The following is a 10,188-nucleotide window of genomic DNA, read 5'->3' as shown; positions in this document are numbered from 1 at the left end:
GTACAATGAGATTTTTTGGCTTAGAAGTGCTGCTGTAATTGGTTTCTGGGGCTTTCTTGATTTGACCTAATTGGGCATTTTGAAATGTTGCCAAAGTACAGGGAAGGATTTTGCCAGTTTTCCGTCAATGATTAATAAAGCTCATTTGGAGGATCAATTAGAGTTCCAAAAAGAAGATTTTGAACCAGAATTTTTATAAAACCAATGAATGCTATTTTATTAATGGACATTTTCAATGGTGCTATAATGAACAATAAACACACATTTTTTCCTAGAGAATTTCCTCCCTTCAGGTTATTATTGTGTTGTTTCAGGAATTCTATAGTCAGGGTGGAGAAGTACTTTAATTCTGGTTTGTAATGATATCTTTGGCATAAGTCAAATTGTTGTTTTTAAAAAATCATTGGACCATTAAATGTGGTTTAAACAGGTAAGATTTTCTGAAACGTTTATTTCCTCTTCACAGTGCTAAAAGTCTAAGTGCCAGCTTTCTAGAAGTCTTTAGAAAGAATAAGAAGCTGCTCTTTCTGTGTCTGAAGACCTAGGGAATTTAAAGAAATTAAATGGTATGTTTGGAGGGAGGAAAAGCCTGCAGTGTATGCCATCATCAGTTTCTAATCATCCCCAGCTCCTCCCCAAGTTCTCGTTTTCATAAAGATAATTTAAAAACAACATGCAAGTGGTTCAGCCTGTCTCTATGCATTATAATTTGTTTACTGCCCTGGTACACAAGTATAGATTCGGTGGATTGTTTTTCCTATAGTCAGAGGACTGACTAGGGTGGATAAATTAACAAGCAGGAGGTTCCTGCATGTTGGAATTAGCCACTTATCTGTTTCATCCATTGCTTGTTTGTTCATGTTTTGCTCATTCAGATGTATCCTAAAGAAATGAGTTACCCAGCTATTACAGTAGTGCCAGTTTCTAATTTGTTCCAGGAGTTCATAGCCATGGGTCTGAGTGCATCAGGAATGATCTGTAGGTGTTTCCATACTATTACTCATTGCATTTGGGTCACAGTTAGGTTTTTAATTTTAATGTTATTGGGTTTCAGCTGACCAGGTAACTAAAAAAAGGTATGGCAATGCTAGGTTATGCTATGCTATGCATAGCTATGCTATGACTTTCTATACTTACTTTTGAGAAGTCAAACAAGAGCTTTTACTGAAGCACGTCCCTCTGCAAAGATTTATGTACAGGGGGTAACGCTGCCACTCTGCTAAAGCACTTGAAGGTCACTTGAAAACCTAGAGTTTTGACTGAAGTAGGATTCTTCCTTGGCAGGTCCTACAGAGAGATTTTTCAAGCTGGCCTCTAAAGCACCTGCTGCGATTCCTGACAGATCAGGTTTTCTAGGGGAAGGAAGTGCTTCTTTTGCAGATACTTTTAGCATAAATATCACAACATGAAGCCCATAATCACAGTCAGAGGACACTTTCCTCTTGTATGTCAGGCAAATCACATTTAATTTGACATTTACTGAAATATGACTGTTGGAACTGTACCAGCACTACATACTACACTGAGCAGGTATCTGTGCTACACTATGTGCTACGCTTGGGGCAAAAAATGGCAACAGCCATTCTAAACTAATAGAATTATAGTGCTATTCCATTATAGCATTTCTGCTAGCACCATGGTAATATTTATCTTCCATGCCTCTCAAGAGAACTTAGGAACCAAAATACTTCAATGAAAACTCTCTGCATGTCTCTGAATTCTTCCAGAAATTCAGCTATGATTGGATTCAGGATGAAGACAGTTAAGTAATCTCATTTTTTGCATGTTTTAGGCCTGCTAAAATAAAGCTTAGCAAAATGCTGCTAAAGCAAGAGATGGAGAATGAATGGGAAGATTATAGTGCATTGTTTTACATGGTTTTGTTTACTGAGTAGATGACCTCATCTTCTCCAGAGAAGAGATACCAGGCTTCTACCTTCTGTTCTGAGCTTAGTAGAAAGGTGGAATCTCAACTCCTAGACATTGTGATTTTTTACGTAGAGGTGAAGGTTGTTTCCCAGCATCTCTATGTTTCTTGCTCTGTTTTCTATTGTAATGATCACTTGTGAAGAATAAGTTGATTTAGAATAGGACAAGCTGCACATTCCCTCAACTAATATACCCACCCACCTGGTACTTGAGCTCCATATGGTCTTGGAATAGGAATGAGAAAACTTGCAAAGCTATTGCTTCTGTCAGGCCTCCAAAATCAAGCCTCTCCCTGGTGGGTTGTTGCTTTCCCTCAGAGTAACACAGTAATAATTATTCCAACTGCAGGAGCCTGTCCAAGCCCTAATCTTTTAACTGAAACCACCATGGTTTGGGACAAGGGATCTGGTTTCAGTAGAACTTTCAGCCATCTTCCCACTCAACCTTCTCTCAGAGCTGCATTCACTCTTCCTTCAATTCTTCTCGAAAGAGATATCCTTTATACACCACTGAAAGGAACTGTGTGCAAAGCCTTTGGTGCTATCACACCCACTTCAAGCTAGAGGCTTTCCTGCAGGTCAGTTAAGTGCTGTTTCTTCTTGCTTAATGGGCTGTCCTTACTAGTGTGTCCATCTCACCCCTTGTCCATCCCATTCAGAATTAAGGAAAAGCTACAGATCTGAGCTGATGAAGCCTGTCAGCTGCCCTCTACTTTTTGCATTAATATTAATTTATTAACGTGTAGTTGCTTCTGCTGTGTATTTTTTAGAAATCCAATCTAGGTCCACTATCTTGCAATTTGGAGCCATGACTTGGATCATTAAAAAATTAATCACAGATGGCAGCAGAAGATGATAGGAATGGGCTTGATGACCTATTAGGAGTATAAGAAGAATGAACTACTGATTTTGTTTACTCCAATAACCCATCTAGCCTAGCTGCCTTTGACTGATGAGTAGAGAATGCTTGCAGAAAGACTGGAAAAAACAGGACAAGTGTAGGATTTCCTAATTTTTGGCAGTCAGAGGGTATGGGAATTTCCTAAACCAGAATTTTCACTGGATTGCATCATCATGTTTACTAGCCATCAATGGACTTGCCGACCATAAATTGTCTGTTTCGTTTTGAACTTTCTTGACCTTCCACATCATCCTTTGATAACAGACCAAATACCCTTTTTTAGTAAAACAGCTTTTGCAATAAAAAGGAGAGTATACACAAGTATGTGTTTAATCTGGAAGCCTGCTTCAGTGTAGCAGAGCTGAGACTGTTTTTCCCAATACTTTGTTGTTGTAATTTAGAAACACAGATCTTAAAATTAATTTTTGATAATAATTTAATCTTACTGCTTTTCTTTAAGTTTAGAATTTTTTGCCCTTGTTCATCTGGTTTTGTGGAAAGAGCACTAATGTCCTGTGCCATGTGCATCCCTGGATAACTTGAAAAAAAAAATCCCTGCTGTGTTTTTTCATGGAAGATCAAAAATGGATATGAACTGTGCATTGGAGGTTAGATTGTGCCTCTAGGTTTGTTTCGCTCTCTGTTGCTTTCCTACTTATTATTTATTTTTCTTTCTTATTTGTCTCAATTTTCATTCATTTCTCTTCAGTTCTCACACATCTCCTGTGGTTCCCCTCGAATTCTTATGGCAGGATGGAACTGGATCTCTGTACATAAACAAAGTATTATTACATTAGGTTACTTTTTCTTCCCTCAGAAATCTTGAAACAAACATATATTACATTGTATTGGAAAATGGAAATTGAAGAGGAAAAGAAGCAGTATATAGAACTAGTGGTTTATTTTACTTTTTTTTTTTTCCCAGGAAATGGATATTTGCCCCAGACAAAGAGTAAAGGATGTTGGCCAAATACCTCTGGTTAACACCAATATGCTTTGAAGTGTTTCATGGCATTTAGAGAACCTAGGCCTCTGCTAGGATTAATAAGGACATTAATCCAAAGTCATTGTAGTCATGTACTGTCCAGTATTTTTGGTGTGTTTAAGCATGGGTCATCCATGGTTTAAAGAGGGACCCACACAGGATGCTTTCCTGCGTGCTGAATCATTCCTGGTAGTCTAAAAAATGAAAAGGGGCATGTGTGCTTCCTGATTTTCACATTCCTTGTAACACTTTTAAAACAAAATGTTTTGGATTCTCTTTATCTGCCAAAAGGTGAGATTCTCACTTAATCAGCATATTCCAGAGTAATTTTTAAAGTGCTATTTTACCACAACTGTTTTCATCTTTATTCACTGTTTTCCCATGCACTGAGGAAGTAAGAGGGCTGGGAAATTACAAATAATAAGAAAACCTGTGTGTCTTGTAAGATTCTCCTTCAGAAAGTGATTAGGGGTTCCTCTGTCCACCAGTTAATGTGTGCTAGGTGGTCAAGTGATTCATCTTAGCTCATGTTTCATTGCCTGTGCTCTCTGCCTGCTTGTGTATAAACAAATTAGTAACATCCCTCCTCAAAAAGGAACACATGAGGTGTCTTCTCAGTACTTCTGAGAAGAACACAAAGTCATTTGTATCTGATTTGTCAAACAACCATTCTAAAATCAAAGATGCATAGGAAAAAACAAAATCAACCAGTAACAAGGGAATCTGGCAGTTGATGGCAGATGCACAATGTCCATCCATTACCATTAGAAAGCCCAGATAAACTAAAGTTCTCCATTGCCTGTCCAGCCCTGAGGTATGACAGCCAGACAAAAATTACTTAGGAGAAAATGTAAACTGAGAGGAATAAAGGATAAAAAGCTGAAATCCACCAAGGTACGAAATTAAGTCATTGTGTTAAAAAGCAAAAGAAAGAATATTGTTTCATTGACAAGAGCCTTATACCATGAAAGTTGTAAAGATTCTCTTCCAGCTCATCTCAGAGCTTGATTACATCGTATGTGCTCCTGGTCCAGCTATCAGACATTTGATGAGGTCAGTGTTAGGCTGCTTTTTAATTGAAGGAAGTTTCTGACTCCTGTATTTGTGAACAAAGTCATGGCCTGTGGCTAACTGATGCAGTGGGAAATTATGCCTGTAGATGACCTGAACTGTTCTCAGGGAGGAGGAAAATGTTGCCATTGCTTTCCTGGCTGTACAAACTACGCGCTCTCTCTCTTTGCTCCTCCCTCCCTCTTTAGTGCCTGTTCTAGGTCAGGCAGCACGGATAGTGAAGGGTTTCAGAGGCTCTTTGACATGTCCTGCAGTACTGAACTCTTGTCTCATGGTCACTAAGAAAAGCATTTATGTGAATGCATGGTAGACACAGCACATCCCTAATAGCAAGCAAGGCAAGCAGGGATTCCCTCAAAGAGAACAAGAGGACCTCTCTTTATGCCAGACAGGAATGGTATTTCAGGCACTGGGGTTTGGGGATGGGGGGTGGGGGCATTGCTAGTGAAAGTCATAGAGGGCTTAGGGTCCTGGATTGCCCCAATCTGGGCAGCTACAGTCCATATGCAAGTACTGTCTTCTGGCTAAGCAGATGGAAGGGAGACTGGTTGTGTGAGGACCCAGGAGCATCTGTCCTCATGTCAGAATGCAAAGTAGGTGGCTAGAGGAACACTTCAAGATACTTTCACATATCTATTCCAAATGATGCAGGGAGTAGGCATCAGAATATACTAGTAAGCCATATCCACAAATATTTGCCATTGCCATCAGTGAATGGCATTCCATGTCAGTGTCATTCAATGGGGATGATGACACATTTTAAGGCTCCCATTCTCACCATCACATGGCTTTGTGTCCTTGCATTTTAGTCATTTCAGAGCAGTGCATCACCACCCCACTGGCTCATGCTGTGCTCTGTGTTTAGCAGCACATATTTATGACATGGGGAGTGAAGAATGAAGTTTAACTCACGTCCTTAACTAACCCGCAAGTGAGGGATTAACTGCCTACTGCATTCTTTTACTAAGTATTAATCACTTAACATTATTTTCATTTTTTTGAAAAGTCTTTTGCTTCCTTAGTATGTCAGCGCACAACTGGGTTTGAAATCGTGGTGTTTGAGGGGCTGCTGATACATTAGTCACACCATTGCTGTCATTGGCCTGACAAGGAACCTGTTGTGTTACTTTCTGGGTGAAGGGAAAAGTACACGTTGATGGGCTGCAGTTATCAAGGTTTGCTCTTGTTTCACAAACCTGTCTTCCTGGCTGTGGTAGAGTTAAAAAAATAATTACAAGTTTTTCAAAGGATCACCCACATACACATGGTATGAGAGCTCTTTTCTTTGTTGGTTTCATTTTATTTGTACATGACTCACTCTTGGCAAAATGAGTGAGCCTCATGAGCCTGTAAAAATTCTGTTTGGATTAAATGATTTGCATTAAATGATTTATAACTGCAAGAAGGGTTTAATATTCCTGTAATTCCTTAAGGAAAAACAAACCAATCTTATTCTTTCAAGTAGCTATTGCTTTCACGCCTGTTACTTCAGACGCCATCTTACTCGTTCAAGCTGATAGCTGTTAATGGGACTCTGGGTACTTCTCCTTCCTTGCTTTCCCGGCCTCATGAATTAGAGATGGGTGGTGGGGATGTACTGTCATCCTCTTCTGAGCACATTCTTCTGAGCGTGACCGAAGGCCAGGGAACCTACAGCCTCCCAAACCTGTTTGCCTTGTGAAGAGCAAGGAGCAGCATTTGTGCTGGGATGATGTGGGGTGATCGTGTTTCTGAGACCCAATTTGCACTGGTTTTGTAGGCCGGAGGACTGTCAGTCTTCATTTTCCTGTCAGAGCCGGTGTGCTGGGTACAGCCCATCTCATTCCTGCTGACGTCTGCACGGGTCGGCTGTCAGCAGGGCTGGTGGGCTGCCCAGCCGCCCTCTCACTCTGACCCCTTGGTTTCCCAAACCCAGAGTTGCGGGGCCAAGGGGAGAGCCCCCACTGGGCATCCCTGCAGAGAGAGGATGCCAGCCGCCAGCACCCACCGGGGCTGCCCGCACCCCTGGGATGGAGGCCCCGCGGCGGGGTGCGCCTGTCAAAGCACATGGGAAAAACATACGAGTCAAGAGCGGGACAATCCAGCCGGATGCAGGAGGTGCCATCAAAAAGCCCTTTGACTGCGTGTTTGCGCAGAGCCACGGTTGCCCTGCGTGTCCACTCCAGAGGCTGAGCCGCGGCACAGTTGTTACCTAGGGGCCGCTGCCTTTAGCCTCGGACCACGGGGGATTCTTCCTCCTCTCCCGTGCCCGTGCTCCTCTGGGAGGGCGACCCACGGCCGCGGGATTTACTATCCGTGGTAGAAACGAGCGGCGGTGCCCGTCCCCGCACCTCTCCGCCCGAGCCCCGGGGCGAAGCGGTGACTCGGTGGCGCCCCGGGGCCCGCCCGGCCGGGCGCCGCCCGCGGGGCCGCAGCGGAGCCGGGGGGATCCCGGCTCCAGCGGCGCTACAAGTGGCCGCCGGGGGCGGTTTCGGCTCCGGCTCCGCCGCGGTTTCCCTCCGCCCCGCGCCCGCCTCCCGGCGACCCTCTCCGCGGCGCGGAGGGGCCGCGGGGCGCGTTGCGTAACGCCGCGCTGGGCTCCGCTCCGCCGCGCGTCGCTCGGGGCGCAGGGAGGCGCGCAGGCAGCCAGGCGGGTCGGGTCGCCGCGGCCGGAGGTGAGCGGCGGCGGCGGCGCGGGCGGGGCCGAGCCGGGCCGGGCCGGGCCGGGGGGGCGCAGCGCGGCGCGGCGTGTGCGCGGCCCCGCGGGAGGCGGCGGCGCAGGCGGGGGGAATCCAGGTCACGTCCGCAGCCAGACGGCGGCTGGCGGGAGGGACGCGGCGAGAGGCACCGCACCGCACCGCACCGCACCGCGCCCGGCCGGGCGGGCGGCGAGGGGCGCGGGGCAGGCGGGTCACTCCGCTCCGCCGGTAAGTCACCCGCGCACCCGCTCGGCGGGCAGCGCGCCTGGCCGCGGGCGTGGGCGGGCGGGGGGGCGCTGGCCCCGCAGGTTGGGAGTCCCGGCGCGCCCCCGCGGAGCGCAGCGCTGCTCGCCGTCCGCCCGGCGCTGCGGGGCGGGCGCGGGGGAGCCGAGCCGCGCTCCCCGGCCGCTCACTATATTTAGCTGTCACCGGCGGGGAGAGCGGTGGCAGAGGCGCGCGAAACGCTGGTCGGGGAGAGAGATCCGCCGGCCCGTCGGGGCGCCGCCCGCAGCAGCATCCGGGGGCGGCGGGGGGCGAGCGGCGGCGCGGCCCGGCGGGGAGGGCAGGGACGGAGCGGCGGCACCGCCGGTATTCATCACCGCGGGGGGCGGCAGTGCCGGGCGGGGGGAGCGGCGGCGCGCGCGGCTGCCGGCGCTTCCTGATTTATTTATGTTTGCAGCATAGGTGGTATTTCCCCGTTAAAAGAGTTTATGCGTTGAAGTTCTGTTTGACTTTCTAAAGCGGCGGCGACAACAACAGCAACAAGAAATCCGCGAAGTTAAAAAAGTCAAATGTGTTAATTGTTAACTAAATATAGAAGAGGAAGGCTTGGAAGCTGTAAGTGGGTGGATTGATCAGGCAGCGTATGAGTAAAAAGGAAAAGGGAAAATTGTCAGCCCTACGAAGCGAGTTGCCGGTAGGAAGGATCGCACCTGTTCTGGTGAGTGGCAGGAGCCCCATAGCCCCGTGGTCCCCAGAAACCTTGTTTGCCCTCCTGTGATCTGAACGGAGGAAGGGCGAAACACAGGTTAAAAATGCTGTAATAAATACCAGCTCTGACCAGGAAGGCAGACAGGATTTTTTTTTTACAGTATAAGCCGTGTTCCCTTTATTATTTTAACACAAAATTCATGCATTCAAACTGAACCATCTGCTAGTTACAGTAACATATTTGGCATTTATTTACAAAACTTAGTCTGTCATAAATATATGTTTGCTTAATTGATAGACTGGAGTTTTTTTATAAAAAAATGTTTGTTTTCCTTTTACAGTTCAATACTACTCGTATGTTGAGACAATTTATTAGATTTTCTGGTTCCTGTTTTCCCAGCCCCAACTTCTGAATAAACATTTGAGAAGAAAAACCAAAACAACAGAGCAAAGGGTTTGCTCTTTGTAAGAAATTTGCTCTTTATAAGAAATAGTAACAAGTTAATTTTCAGAAGACTTTACCATGATCAATTCAGTTGCACTGATTAGCTGTATTGCCTTACAGTGAGAGGCTTGAGTTCTCTCCCTTACTTTGAACTGTAAATAATATAGCTATATGAATATATAGCCTTTTTAAAAGAGGAGAAGCTGGGCTAAATCACTGGAAAGTATAGCTGGTCACTTTCTCATAGAACAGCTGTTTAAGGCACAATAATCCCAAAAGTTTTAGGAAACTGTATATGCCTCCTTCCTTCCTCACAAGCCTGTTTTTTCTTTTCTACTAACTGGCGTGAAATCACCCTTCGTCTTAGTCCCAGGACCCTTAAATTAGTCTCAGCCTTCTTCCAGTTTATTTGAATTGGTGACCTTTGGATGAGCTGGTATGTTCCATTGTTACTTGCTAATGATGGAATAATCTAGTCCTGACGTACCAGTTGTGAAACTGAGGACACTGCTGCTGGATGGTTCTGAGGAAATTTAAACGTCTCATGGCTCCATGTTAGAAAAGGGAGGATTTAGCTGTGGTTTTTATGTGCTTCTAACTGCGTGGAGTATAATAATTCAGAGCTGAAAGGGCTCAAACCAAAGTCTGTTAGAGTTGGTGGAAAATCTCCCACTGATTTTTACTGGTTTTGGATAAAGGCTTCTATGAGCTGGTGTTGAGCACACCATGGATACTCCAAATTGTTCAATGCTTTTGAAATTCTTTGCATATCCAAGTCATTATGTAAAGTCAATTTTCCTTTTGTGCTGTCACCTGTGTGGGAATGTTCTTTTGCTTGATAGAAAGTGGTGGTAGTGTTTTTGTTCACTCTTTTATATGCTATAGCATTAATTTTATTATCTGATCATTTCCTGCTATGTGAGGACAACATATGGGGGATTTTGGAGGTAGTGAAAGTGAATCTGCTTTGCTGAATGCTGCTTACCCTTGAGACAGGTTTCTTCAGGTGTTTTTCAAAGAGTTTACAGTAGTGGGACATCTGAAGTTGGAAGACATGCTTTTTCTGAGGTGCACATTGTACTTCCTTTGTTCAGTATATGGTTGTTTGCTGCCTTTTTTTTTTTTTTTTTTTTTTTTTTTTTTTTTTTTTTTTTTTTTTTTTTTTTTTTTTTTTTTTTTTTTTTTTTTTTTTTTTTTTTTTTTTTTTTTTTTTTTTTTTTTTTTTTTTTTTTTTTTTTTTTTTTTTTTTT

At 44.7% G+C, this 10,188-nt stretch overlaps 1 protein-coding gene across 4 annotated transcripts in view; it reads left to right on the top strand.

The window, feature by feature from the left end:
• Positions 1 to 7,459: 7,459 nt before the first annotated feature.
• Positions 7,460 to 10,188, top strand: part of THRB (thyroid hormone receptor beta) — a 160,457-nt gene continuing 157,728 nt past the window's right edge. Inside the window, exons 1-2 of one of the 4 annotated variants that reach the window (XM_027880978.1) lie at positions 7,728 to 7,791; positions 8,243 to 8,503. The gene's annotated coding sequence lies outside the window, so the exon portion shown is untranslated. Of the gene's footprint in view, positions 7,540 to 7,727; positions 7,792 to 8,227; positions 8,504 to 10,188 lie in introns of those variants that run through there. The other 3 variants (XM_027880976.1, XM_027880979.1, XM_027880977.1) reach the window with 3 other exon arrangements.

The sequence above is a fragment of the Empidonax traillii genome, unplaced genomic scaffold (assembly GCF_003031625.1).
Source record: "Empidonax traillii isolate 1590-97213 ecotype Southwest subspecies unplaced genomic scaffold, ASM303162v1 scaffold81:size2596050, whole genome shotgun sequence".
Classification (NCBI taxonomy): Eukaryota; Metazoa; Chordata; class Aves; order Passeriformes; family Tyrannidae; genus Empidonax; species Empidonax traillii.
The sequence above is the reverse complement of the archived record's forward strand: the minus strand, read 5'-3'. Positions and strand labels throughout refer to the sequence as shown.